A 14,852-nucleotide genomic window follows, 5' to 3' on the forward strand; every position below is an offset into this window, starting at 1 on the left:
TCCTTTAGGGCCAGTACTATTCAGCCTGTCTTTTTACACACTATTCCACAAGCATCTTCAAAAGAAGCCATGAAAGAAAAGGAGAACACCATCCATTTGAAAAACCAATTTCACTTAACTTTGATGTTGGAAGATCTAACAACAGTGAAGGCTTTGGCAAAGGTCACTGTCTTTTTAGGTCAAATAAAAAACAGTAGCTACATAGAGGACACTTACAATATGTCCAGTCTTCTGACTTGAATACGTTTATGAATTATTTGAGAATTGAGTGTGAACATATTGTGAATGATGTATTTTAAATGCATTCCACAAATAATAGCTGAGAAGCCTAAGGATATATCTATATGAAACATTGATTTCCTCAGAACATAATCCCTTCTACCCTGGATTTAATTCCTATCTATTCTACCAGTGCTCATCAATTCTGCCTACAGCTATTCAAGCAATTAATTAGATATATTTCACACAAACATATGCTCTTCCACGTACCAGGATTTTTCCTCCTTTAATCACAGTGCTAAACATAAAAGGAAGGACAAAATAACAGCTTCTACAGAGAGGAATGGAGCTTTGTCTATTCTACAATATGTAATTTGTCTATTCTACAATATGTTTGTCACAAATATGTGACAAATAGGTAAGTGTCAGGCGCTACTTAGTGCAAAATTGTGGTCTTCATAACTGAAGTCTTTTATCCGTAGGCCAAAAATGGAAGGAAGATTTAACATTGGATGTAATCTCTTCTTCCACCTTCAGGGTTCTGGCTTAGATTCTGCTGCTTGTTGTCTGCACAAGCAGCTGATATCCATCTAATGTACTAAGAATTGACAATGTTTATGAGAAATTCATATTGCGTTTTAATATTTATGATTCCTCTGTCATGAGTGTGGCACCATTTGATTTATTTTGTTCATGGCATTTTTACTGATATCATACTATACATAGCAACATTTCACAACTCTAAGTGCTCTCATGAACAGACTCTACTGTCTAACAATACAATATCTCAGTCACTATTCAGAATTCCCACTACCAGAACTAGCGCTGTCCTTTGTGAACATCAGTCAGGGTATCATTATCAGTTTCAGTATCAGTTTCCTGTATTCCCTGAGACAAAATAAAACTTTGGTATATGATAATTAAGCTTTCTGTGAGGCACATTTATACTCTAGCAAGGATTGCTAACATTCATCGTTCTTTTTCAGGTATTTATGTATATATTAAATAGATATACAAATGTGCTATATGTATATATATTTTCAATTGCGGTAAACTCAGCTTGTTAGGAAAAAAAAAAGCATGTTATGTCAAGGTTGGAAAAAATGCATAATAAAAGGTCACTGACAATGTAGGTGGAAATTTTGACCTACTTTAGCTCATTACAATAGCACATTGAGAAAGTCTAGTGAAATTTATAGCTCTGATTTTTAGAGGCCAAGTGCCTGCAGCTCCTATTGATTCCTGCTGGGATGGGTATTCAGCAGTTCTGAAAATCTGGCTATAAGTGTCTCTCATTGATATCTTTTAAAATAGCTGTTGCTCATTTGACTAGAGAATGAATATGAGAAAAGCATTGGCCATCAGCTTGATAGCTCTCAGAAAACAACAAAACAAAACAAAACAAACAAATAAAAGAAAAGAAAAAAAAAAAACACAACTTTTTATGCATTCGCCTCCTATAATTCTGCAGGAACTGTTAATAAACAAACACTGTTCTTTCCAGACCCATGCTGATATCACTGATGACTCTGTTGCACAAATGTGTTTTTGTGTGATAAGGAGCTATGTAAATTAAATATCTTTTTTAAGCACTAGAGGTGTTCAATTTCTCCCATTCTCAATTTTGTTTCCTTCCATGCTGCTTACCTCACCCACCAAGAAAAAGCATCTAACATGAAAATAATGAAAATGATAAACTCGTTTAAATCATTGGAAGGAAAAGAAAGTTTGAAAGGAAATATTGTCTTAAAATTTTAATCAAAAATGTATTAAAATCACGTCAGTGTAAATCTATATTGGGTCTGTTTTAAAGACCATTAATAGCTATTACATATTTCTGGATCATATATACAAGGTATACTTACCTGAAATATACTCAATTGCCCTTTGCTTCAGCAGAAAGGAAGTCTTTGGTTTTGCTATTAGAAAAAAATTAACGGGAAAATCTGTAGACTCTGGTATCTCTACTAATGGTTATAAATTCAAATTTTAGGTGAGACACTTCAGCTAAACTAGTTTTGTCTCATTAAATGTCAGACTTTGCAGGGAAGGAGGGTTGCTTTAGAAATGGGCACATTAAAAAAGGATGAGTTCAACAGACTGCAGAAGAGGCCCATTGCCTTGTGCATCTGGTCTGTAATTATAGATTTTTTGAGTTTCCCATTGTTCTCTACCTTGGTTGACAAACCAGAGTGTGAAATCTGCACTCAAGTTTCTTGCAGCAAAGCATACAGGACAGTGCAGCCCTGTGTTATGTAGATCAGCTGCAAGGGTTATGAAGTTGGAGAAACTTTTGCAGTATCTAAGGAATACTAATGTATTTTAAATCATACATGCACAACAGGTGGCTTTCAATGTAGTTTTATTTTTCTCTTCTCTTGTCTCTGACGGTACCTCTGCAGAACTCCCATCAAGGTCTTCACCTTTTGAAGTTCAGGATTTTATCTCTGATTTCTTTTGAAGAAGGTTGAGTAAGGAGTCATGCCTAATTGCAGTCTAGTTTTTCTGGTTACAAGATGGAAAGTGAAATGTTGTCTATCACTACAGCACATAGCACAGCATTCTTTCTGAATTTTGCTAGCTTGTTTTTGGCTCGCTGGAGAAGTTCAGAAATACCACTTTCTGCTACTTTTAAGAATAGGCATCTGGTATAGCAACTGCATTGCTTCTTTACCAAAATGCATTTAGTATAAAATTCTACAGGGGGCATGAAAAGCTTTCTTATGACTTAAGAGATATATAAATCCTTTACTATTTCTCACCTCTTTCTCGTTGTTCTTTTAAAGTAGATTAATCTTGTGTTTCACCTTCAAGGACAGAGCTTCAGTGCTGCAAAACACACATGCTTTGTTTTCAGAGAGACCTCAAGGGAATGATGTAATAGCAGAGATGATCTGTAGATCTGAGGTAAAGCAGATAAGTGTTTCCTGATGATCACTAATGGCAATGAAGGCAAATGAAGAAATGAAGAGTATACACAGACATGATTGAATGATATGAATGACTAGGAATAATGTTGTAAGAGCAGGTCATCTGCTTTTGCTAGGCTTGTTCATAAGCATCTCACTGCAGAAAACAGTTCATTCTGCAGCCTGGAGTCTGCTGTCATCCGTACATATTCACGCTGACATGCCAAGGTCATCTTGAAGCTGAAATAAGAATTCAAGCATTTATTCTGTGACACACTATTTAAGTAAGTTAACCTACTTAAGTTAAATAGGTTACAGTTCCAATGGCTAGTTTTCAGGAGCTGCTGTGCAGGGGGAGGTCTGAAGAGATTTTCTAGGTTACCAGTTTCCTCAGGTTCCTGTGGCATCCACCATTATACAAAGATGACAATGTGTCTCAAACCAGGAGAACCTGCCAAAACAGAATGTTCCCTTCTCCCACCTCTGCATGGAACTCTTAAAGTTATCCCTGTTATGAATGTAACGATTTTCCTGTGTTATTTGCTCATGTTGCATTACTGTCAGCCTTGCTGCCTCTGTCCACACGAAACTGCAGCTTTACTAGAGGACTTAGAGGCCTCACCACCTCCTTGGCTGTCTGATCTGGCCACCTTGTTCTTCATTTGCACTGCATTTCCTTGTACCCCCAATCCTCCCTTGACATGTAGTTTGCTTCTCCTCCCTGTTCTGTTTCTGCTCCCAATGCTCCTTCCATTTTGCTTTCATCTTTGTCTCCTTCTTGTTGCAGGTTAGTACTTTCTGTCCTTGATCAACCACAGACACAGGGCCATTATAGCTCCAGTCCATATTTCAGGCTTTTAATTCTGACACTTATGTGTTTAGACGCTTGGCCAACTCATCATCTGCCACTCAAATATTTACAGCACACCTTCCACTGTTACCAGCAGCTATTTGTTTATAAAGAGATCAGGGAGAAATTCACAGGTCTAAACTTGGCTCTGAAAAGAGCTGTTACATAAAGCCCACTATTGACTGCTTTTCTGTATGTTTGTTAATTTTTATTTTCAAGCTTGCCCTTCTCTGGATTTGATACTGGGCCTATTATTGGTGAGAAAAGCATCATCTGTCTGTAGGGCCAGGCTCCTCAGCGTTTCTCCATGGCCTAGCAGCCACACATTTCTGATGGCCAGGCCGGGGCCCTCTCCCTGGGCCATGGCTGCCTGTCTGGCACAGGCTCCATGCAGTTCCTCTCACTCCACACCTGCATTTAACTGAGCAGGTTGCTGTTCCTGCACTGCAGTGTTGCGGTTGCAGGGTGGTGCTGGGACCAGAAGGCCAAAAACCTGAGGGTGACTCCTTAAAGAGCTTCTTACCATTCTGTAAGGTGCTCTTGCTTCTTTGCATACCCCCTAGCAAGTACTTTGTGCTCTTTGGAGTTGACATACAATGGTCTGTCTTAATGGTGAGGATGCCTTTATATTACCTTTAGATTTCACAGTCAAAACTGTATGTGAGGTCTTATGTATGTACAGTATATTTTCAGTCAATAAATGATCCTTTTTAGACTGGCACTTGAGAGCTCTTCAATCTGCAGAAACCTTATCTTCCTTCCTTCCTTCCTTCCTTCCTTCCTTCCTTCCTTCCTTCCTTCCTTCCTTCCTTCCTTCCTTCCTTCCTTCCTTCCTTCCTTCCTTCCTTCCTTCCTTCCTTCCTTCCTTCCTTCCTTTTCCTGAAAGCATGTAGTTGAATTTAGCTACTTTAGCTGTATCTAGTTCTTTGCTCCTGTTCTGCAGTCTGAATGTGTTCAGGTTACTAATGCATAAGCATTTTCATGAACTACTTGCTCTCTCTGACATTTGTTGTACGTGCCCTACATTTGAGTTCAAAGTCTCTAACATGAATCCTTTTCCTGCATGCTTAAGTGAAGAGTGCTAAATTGCTACTGGTTAGAAAATCCTGTACAAATTCTCATGAATGCTCTTATTTGCATAGGAATAAATTATTTTGAGGTGTGATTTAGTGCTTAACACATCCTGATTTTCCCTTGTAGTTGTTACCACTTTGAATACTAGGAAGGAGGGAAACTAAGAAGAAAAGTCCACAGTCATGTGGAGGAGAAAGAAACAGCAAAAATAGCAGGTTTCTTTGCACAGCAAAAACAAAAATCTAGCCCAGATGCTAGTGGAGACAAAAGGTATGTTTTCAATATTATGGGATCAGATATTCGTTACCACTGTTGTGAATGGTGATCCTGAGAAAAAGATCCCTGCAAGCACAGGCTTTCAGTAAGATTGTTTCACAGCTAGTAAGTAAAATGACATTGTGTGCTCCCACTCTAAATGTGCTTAGCAAAAAAAGATTTTTGAAAGCTTTCAAATCTTGAATAAACGCTTAAATTATTATAAATTCTATTGATCATGAATAGCAGCAACAAATAGGTTTAGAAAAGAAAAGACTCCCCAAGACAGCCTGTAACTGCAGTTTAGGAGTCAGCTTTTAGGACAGCTTTTGTTACTTGGCGAGATAAGCACTAGTGTGTATACAAAGTTGCAGCATCAGGTTCTTCCTGATGTAAAATGCTTTCACATTTTATTTTCTCTGATCTTTGCTAATTATACAACATCACTTACCACAACTGAATACTCCTTCAGTGACCAAAGGCAATACCTTTCCTTATTTTACATTGCAATCTTATCTCCTACGATGCTAGAGCTTTATGTTTCATTGCAGCACCATTTACAAGATGTCAAGGGCAAGCAGCTGCACACTGTGGATATGTATAGATATTTCTGGTGAGCCTTTGTTCTTCCCCCCCACCCCCACCCCCTCCCCCCCTCCGATACAGCAATTAGACTGAGGCTGCAAAGAAGCAGAAGAAAAGCTCTCCCTCTGCAATTCCCTCTATCAAGCTGCACATCTCTGAACTGAAATTTCTGGGTTCACTGCTTTTGTAAGAATGCTAGTTTGGCATTCTAAGCAAACAAATGAGCAAATAAACTGAAACCAAACAAATTCACACTTTCAATTAGGAAAGGTCTGGTGTTCTATTATTAAACGTTTTTATCCTCCCAGAAGCTAGTGCAGAGATCTTCAAGCTGTTCCCTTGGGGGTTTCTTGGTAGAGAGTTTCCATTCTGTTGAAAGGCTGTTTCTGGGCAGCCATCTCCAGAGAAAATCATGTCTGAGCTACCGGACAGTAAACAACAGCACAGTCCCACAGGGTCTAGGCTGACCTGAATAAGGTTCAAGCTAAAGGTAGTGACAGCAGTACAACGCTTGTGGATTGTCTGTGCACATGTGCATGTGTAATTTTGACCATGAATATTTTAAATAGCCTTGGTCAAACCTCAAGAAAAACAACTTACAAGACAATGAAATTCAGGATGTTTTTGATAACATTTACTTTTGTCTGTGCAAAATAATAAATGATGTTACAGTGTGTCAGAGTATGTCCTTATCACTCATTCCAAGCTTTTATGCCACTTATTCTCTTCGCCTGTTCTCTCAGTATGTGTAGACACTTATAGACACCGGATTTTCAGCTAACCCATTTCATTCAGGACAGAGCTGATCAGTTATCACCTCAGTGTTGCCATGATGAATGTGATGAGATAGCTTTATGTATCCAGGATTAAATTCTCCATTTACATACACTGTTGCCTGTTGTTCTTCATCTCTCCTTCCTCCTATGAGCCAGATAAGGGGACGGTTTTGCCTATATTGTATGAATTTACGGTTCAATCTACTCTCCCTCTTGCTTTTTCCTAGGGTGGCCTTATGCTAATTTGCCTCTTGATTGATGAACAATTTGTTTTTACTGAGAAGTTCTCATTTTACTATCACTTATTGCTGTAACTTTCTGAAATAGGTTTACTACTTTTGTTATGTCAATTTTTCTCTTTTGAAAGAATCTCTCTCTCTCTCTTTTCATTTCCAAATGCAGCATCTCAAATCTCTTCTAAAATAGACCACCTTTCTCTTTGATAAAAATAAGCATGATTTGCATCTGTTTACAGTGGGCTGTAGTCTATTGCCCATGGAAAAAGTTTTTTTTGCAAATATTCATTTTATTTTAACCCTTGTCTCTTAATTTCTCTCTCAATCTTTACAGTGATTTTCAACAGTGGGTGTTTCTGTATCTTTCTTTTGCGCATCCTCTTTAAAGGTTTGTAACAAAGGATTAGAGGTTTCAGACTTTTACTGGGTGCAAGCCTCCACATATTGCACAACACCATTAAGAAGTATGTGAGTGAGTTTGCGATATAGTAGCCCTCCCACTGCACTGCACTAACATGGCTGTGCTACTCTGGGTATCTGAGCTACCTATATTATGGGTATCTGAGCTGCTACATGGATGTTCCTCGTGGATCATGGTCCATTTACCTCTGTGGAGGCAACTGTGAGTAGGAATTGTAGGCTGTTATATTGCTGGAAATGAATTAGTGTGTTGTAGTTAGTAGTAACATACATGTAACAGTATATAATAAAAAAAAATCCTTCACAACTCAAGAATAACTGGCAGATGACAATAGGAAAATATATTATGTTGTTGTTATGTGTACTTGAAGATCAGTTATTCTGGATAAAACTCATTTTATAAAAAGCACTTTTATTCTACCAGATGAAAAAAAAAATCAGAAAAAAAAAAAAAAAGTTAAACAAATGGAAACATGACTTTTTAAATTCCAGTTTTCAGTCCTTTACCTCTGATCTGAAGTCTATAAAACTGTGCTCCTGGCAGATTTCAGTAGCTGGCAACAAATTAACAAATGTTGAAATCTCACATCCTAACCTGATGTCAAAGTAAGTTTTTTATAGAGGTTTCTTAGCATCCTGTAACAAAGGAAATACAGCTGCTATTCATTAGTACAGTGCTGTTATCTGAATGACAGAATGTATTTTTAAATGTAGTCAGGAGACAACCTTTGTCCTCACTGCTTCTGGCTACTAATCACCATCTCATCAAAAGAGAACGTGGAGTATTTTTATTTATTTATTTATTTATTTATTTATTTTCCTGAAAGTGTAGGCTATTTAGATTATCAAATGTGTGAAACCTTTATTTTTGCTACTCATTGTGTTCCAGATCATTGGAAATAGGTCATTTTTGATCCATGGACAGAATTAATACCTATTTTCATTAATTATACTTTAATCTACTGTTGTTGTTATTATTATTATTGTTGTTGTTGTTGTTTGTTGTTGTTATAATTGTCAATTTGTGGAGATGCTATCTGTGATATTAACAAATATTAATTTTCAATTTATCTCTTTTTCTCATTGTTGCCTTCTATATTTTTGTTGTGGTAATACCATCTTTCGTGATAGATTCTTTGTATGAATAATAAGTAGATTCGGTGCTCCAAATAGCATAAAATAGAAACAGATTAGACAGAAGAAAGGTGGAATTATCTCTGCTTGAAAGATGGAAAAGTGGGAATACCTGTACTTTTCCTGAAATTTCCTTGGATTGACACACTTTGTCCCCAGTTATTGTAGTCTTTCTAATACCCGTGCATTGTACATGCTCTACATTTACATACTCTCAGCTGGTCTTTCAGATTTGGTTAGTAGATATGCTCCTCTGCTTGCTGTAAGCAGGATTCAGTATCCTGGTGGGAAGCACAGATGTCTTGAGATGTCTGCTCTTAATGTACCAGGAGAATTTCTTGTTCCTCTTTATGCAAAATCTTGCCTTTGGTACAGTTCTTCATCTGTTGTTACTAGGAAATAACTTTTATAGATTGATTTATTTATTTATTAATTTTATTGTCATGCATCCAATTGTGGATTTTTCCCTGTCTTGGCATCCTGCTTTTTTCATAACTTGTTGTTTTTCCTTGTTGCCAAATTTTTTGGCTTCCATAGGGATGGGAAGCTTTTGTAAACTGTAGCTGTGAAACTCTGTCTCATTTTGCACAACGGAGAATATATGAGACCCATGCATTTGATACCATCAGTGAATTTTCACCCTATTGCTGTATGTGCTGAACATATTGTTTGATGGCTTTTGCACACTGTTTACTGATGGCTGCCTGTGCACTTTTTATTCAAGGATGAGCCACTGGCTGTGTCCTGCTTCTTGTATTTACCAGAACTGTACTTCTAACACCAGGTTTAACTGCTTTTCCAGCTTGTAAGGGTGTTGGGACAGCACCAAATTTATTTACTTCACTTTCAAAGTGCTCTGCTGAAGCCATTTCTGTATTGTGGAATATGAATTCTACCAAGGTTTTCAATAGGAATACACAGAGTCCAGAAAGATGCTCAGCTATCCCCATAAATTGCTGAGATCCTTTAATGACCTTGGGTTTGATTATTTGCTTAACTGCTTTCAGGGTCTCAATGGAGTCCCACAAGAGCTAGTGTGCATTAAATATAAGGAATTCTGCTCTCCTCAGCTTTGCATAAAGTCTGTTCAGCAGTAAACGCTTGTCTTTATGGTCTGATATGTGTTGCTTGCTACTTAGTGCTTTTCCCACTGGAGGGTTGCATCAGAGAGCCCTCAGGGGCTGTAGTGAGGCTCCAACACCACTGCTGGTTCCCAGCAGCCCTGCCAGCACTGGTTTATCTAGCTCAAAAGATCAGGACCTTTCTTAATAACAGAAACAATGAGTCATTTTCCCTCTGATAAAATGGGTGTGCATTGCCAGCCATTTGCAGTGAATAATGGCTCTTCTGCTTTGGGTTGCTCGGTCAGTGTGCATCTGCATTTTATCAGACTCTCACCCTGAGTGAGCTGCTCATCCACCCCAGCCAGGGTCCATGATCCCCTATCCTTGGAAAGCTCTCTGCAAGACTTCTTTGCATGTAATGACTTTTCTGGAGATCCTGGTTATTATTATTATTTCTTCTTGGTTGTTGTTTTGCTTTTGTTTCTGTTATGTGAGCAGCACGTAAAGGTCTCTGTCACTAGCTCCATCTTGTCCTCTTTGTGACCAAATCCTCGATCTGAATCCTTTTTCTGTTTGGCAGAGAGAGGTGATTGCTCTCTCTTCTTCCCCATTTAATGTGTTCTGTGGTATTACCTTGCTTGCACTGCCCTGTTGTGGGTGGAACTCCTACACATCCACCCATTGCCATCAGCTCAAAGCCACAGTGTTTCCTTTCACTTTCCCATTTTATTTAGAGCCTACATTTCTTCCCACAGATGGCCTCTAGAATGATTTTTTAAAAGCATCTGGTCATATTTCTCTGCTCTGTTATTACTAGTTGTCAATAATGTTGAGATTATGCTGTCCTTGGCTTTGCAGACCAGTTAAAATCATTTGCTGATCTAATAGAGCAATTGCAAATAAACAGTCTTTGCAGCAGTGAACATACTCTGAATGCATGGCAAACAGTGACTGTTGCATACATAAGTAAACTTTAGTGTTCCTAGCACAGGCATTTACAGCCATGGATGAGTATCCAGCTAGAATTCTATTTTGCAGGGATTATGAGTATGTGTTTTGATTTCCAGCCTGTGCAGGGATAGATGCCAGTTAGTTTTGTATCTGGCAATACCTATAGTTGAACTAGGACAGATTTTCCTACACCTGTTAAAATTGTACTGTGAGAATACTCATTCTGGTTGGATGTCCACCATAACGATGTGTACTGCTGCTCTTTATTTAGATAGTGCGATAGTGGTGACTACATTTTTTTTTTCTTATACTTTTGCTCTTTAGTTTGTAGACAAGATATTTTTAATTACAACTTTCATGCAGTCTCCTTGACACTGGATTATGTTGAATGCTGCTTCAGCTGGGGAAGCTCCTTGGGGTCAGACTGATCTTAGATGCTTGCAGTCTTCCAGATACTCTTACTGCTTTGGTCTTTTCCCTCATCAGGTTGTGTTACTATTTCCCTAGAGTGAGATCTGTTTCACTAGCAAAATCTAGGCTGTTTTCCCAACTTGTTTATGAACCACAACTTGTATCCTACACAGAAACACAGAGTAGAAGCTGACTTGTACTAGCTTTTCAGCAGTGAGATATTGGCTCTGATGCTTGCTCCCTTGAGTGCTATCGATACTCACTGAGAGACATTCCCTCCCTGAGCCATGCTCTTCCTCTCAAGGATGTTCTACTTTATCTCCAATTAATGGTTCCAGTTGTGTGTCAAAACCATCTTTGCAGCAGTAATGGCAATTGCTAATTTAGAGATGAAACTTCAGGACATTTATTTAATTATTTTACTTAAGAGTATGTTTTCCACTGTCCAGTTCAGTGGGCCACCAGCAAGTTTTCCCTACATCTTTTTGCTCTGCCTGATTAGACTAACACTAGGATGATGCTAAATTTCCTTACAGAAATGTCATTACTTGTGTTTGCTGATCACTGGCAAATAATGTTTGCATTATAAAGTGCTGGTTGTATAGAGGCATTGGAGACCTGGCTTCTGACTTGATATGGGGCCTAGAGTGAAGGGCCCAGAGCCTCAGTTGTTATAACTTCTTCCCATTGGAAAGAATTAATTTGTTGTGTGTCAGCAGAGAGCCTAGAGCAGGCTGAGCAGCTGTTCTCCCTGTATTGCATTTTGTGTCTCCTGGCCTCTTGGTCTGGTGAGGAATCTCAGGGCAGAGACCTCCAGTGTGGAGCATCCACCAGCCTGTCTGCAGAAGGGCTCTGGTTATGTGCAGAGGGGGATCACGCCTTGGTGACAGGTGGGTGTACTCCTGGGAACATCACTGGCAGTCTTTGGTGGCTTCCCTCCGAAATTGTCCTCCCCAGCAGCTCATTTTCTTATTTCTGTCAGTATGGAGAAAAATATTTTAATTGTAAGAACGGTCCCATGGCAACTGACAAGTGGTAAGCTATCTGGTTAGCCTGGGCCTAACTACAATGATCTGTCCTCGTATTACTTTAGAAAACCCGTTTCTGTGGCAACTGGAGAACAGTGAATATGTGTTCATTTACTGCACTAGGAGAACTCACTTTTTATCCATGAAACTTGTGAACAGAGAAGTGAACTGAATTTGTTGAATCTAAATAGTACACCTGCAGCCATGAATCCAGCAGCTATCCTCTATTTGTGGAATTAGAGTGGCTTATCAGGTTTTGTAATTTATATTTTTGAGCTTACCTTTTAAAGAAATAATACTTAGCTAAAACATCAAAATGTTGCTTTAAAAATCTCCTGTCTTCCTATTTCAGAATGTGGAGCAATGAGACTATATAGAAAAAAACAAAGCAAACCAAACAAAAACAAACCAGCCTAATTCCAACACAAGACTAAAAATAACAATAATTGATTGCATATCCTTTCTGTATCTATTCAAAATCCAGAAACTTACTTCTCAGTGCTCACATTTCAAATTTCGTTTTTCTTTCCCATTTTTAAAAAGAACAAATATATCTAAAATTTCTTACATAATATCTTCTTTGAAATGTTGGTTTCAGATAATTCACATTCAGCACATTTAGAAATGTAGAATTTAGTTTAGAGATGACTTTTTTTTTTTTTTTTTTTCTTTTTAAGAGTAAGGACGAGTGCCACTGATTTTGTTATTGAAAAATCTTTTCTTCTACATCAAGTTTTCAAATATTTCTTCTAAATTACAGTACCTCCAGTCTGTTGTAATGAAAATGACAAATTTCAGCTGATGCTAAATAACAGCTGTTATCAGCAATGTAAAATTAGTAAATTACTAATGTAAAGTATGAAAATAGATTTGACATTATACATTGCTACAGCTGACATCATATAAAATAATATGAAACAAAACAAAACAAAACAAAAACAAAAACAAAACAAAAGAAACCACCAAATAGAAAACCTCTAGATGTCCTAAAGTATTAAGAAATCATTTTGATTTATTTTTTTCCGTTAATATGAGGCTTTCTCTTAAATGGTGAAGCCTTTAGGTCAAAACCACATTTCTCTTTTTCCACAAAAAAGAAAACATTTCTTCTGACACCACAGAATTTTTTTTGTTGTGCACTATCTGGCTTGGCTGGCATAAACCACCCGAGAGAATATAATCCTGAATAAAAATGTCAAATTCCACTCACTGCTGAAATCCTTCCCCTCCACTCAGATAAAATTAGTATGTCATCTTGTGAATGGGCATAATGCCAACAGAGGGAATGGGCATAAATGCTCACATGTCAGAAAAGTCTGGATGTTAGGCAGTCAGATTTCTGTCCTAGAGTGCTGCAGTGTTTCAGCTTTTGCTAAAGTGTATTTCATCCTTACTGTAGATGAAAGGTGGGTTAACTCTGGAAAATTCAGAAATATTTTCCACTAAAATGACTTTCAGTTTCTGGTAAATGAGATTTGAGGGTCTGGGAAAAAGAAAGGGGAAAAAAACAAGACAGACCCACACACCCGTGTCCTTCAGAAACACATTACAAAAGGGAATTATGCACTTCGCAAAAATATTTTCGTGGCCCCAAAGTGTTTCCTGCTAAATAACTCAGCCCTCTGTGGAAAATGCGTTGGTGACCTTCTGTGGCTTTCCCTCTGTAGAATTTTGTGTGTATTTTCTGCTGAACAGGACAGAAAACGAGCTCCATTTGGAGTGCAGCTAACCATCTGAATAAATCATGCTTCAAGTACATGACCCCATTTCTTCTCAGCAGAATATCATACTCTGCTAATGGAAGTGTTCTGGTTTCAATATAGCTATCTTTTTCCTGGCAGTGAAAGGAAAGCCTTGAATGCGGGTGTATCTAGCAATAAATATAGAGCCTTGAATGCAAACAAATGACCCATGGTGAGATACTAGATATACAGAGATTGCACAGCTGTGCCAATCCCTTGCTGACATGAGACAGCAACGAACTAGGTTACCCCAGCTTCACTTTCTGTGTTTTCCTTTGAAGAAATTGCAACGAAAGATAAAATGGGACAAAAGTTAGATGCTGAAGGGGAACTTCATCTAAAGTTTAAAATCTGAACTCCCTCAGCCTTTGGAGAAATCTGAATTTTCAGATGCCATTGCTTTGGTGTCCATTTGGATATGATTTCTTTGGTGTCTAAATAAAAATGCTGTCCAATTTCACAGCAAAATACATGTATGTACTTCTGTTTTCATGTATATATGTATATTGTCTAAGATTTGTCTAATTTGTGGGGACTTTCTTCTCATGATTCTTCAGTAATATTTTCAGACTACTTTCTGAATTCCCATTTGAATTGTTGTAAGTATAAAGATAATAGCATTTGATTGGCATTACTGGAGTAACTTGAAGACTTAATAGTGTTTTACTTATTGTTTTTTAAAGCCAGAAGTGCCATTCTTTAGTCCCAAGGGAAGAACAAGAAAGACCTGCGTGTCTCAGGATGGAGGTAGTGCTTTCCCTATGCTCATATTTTTCTCACTGTTCTCCCAACATATTTTTCATATGAAGATAAAAGCAAAGCTGTCAGCAGTCACTTAAACTATGCCAACTGGTTTTGCATTAGAGAAAATGAGGAATTATCACACAGTCTATTCTCTCGGCTCATAAAACGTTGCAGTTTAACATATGTCTACTCCTGAAGTGAGGTTGACAACGAACACCTGAAGGTAAAAACAGATAAGCTGCCACAGTTTTGCCACATTTTTTTTTTCCAGCTTTTCACTGCAACTGGAAGCAGGATGCTTTAATAGTAAATTACAATACTGAGATGCAAGTGTCCTTAGACACTTTTTTTTTTTTTTTTTTTTTAAAAAAAAAGCAAGCTTAACATCAAGGCTCCTTAAGTTTATATGTTTTCTATCAATGCCTTGAGTATCACCAAGTAGTTGTCATTTTAG

The sequence above is a fragment of the Aythya ferina genome (assembly GCF_964211825.1).
Source record: "Aythya ferina genome assembly, chromosome: Z".
Lineage (NCBI taxonomy): Eukaryota > Metazoa > Chordata > Aves > Anseriformes > Anatidae > Aythya > Aythya ferina.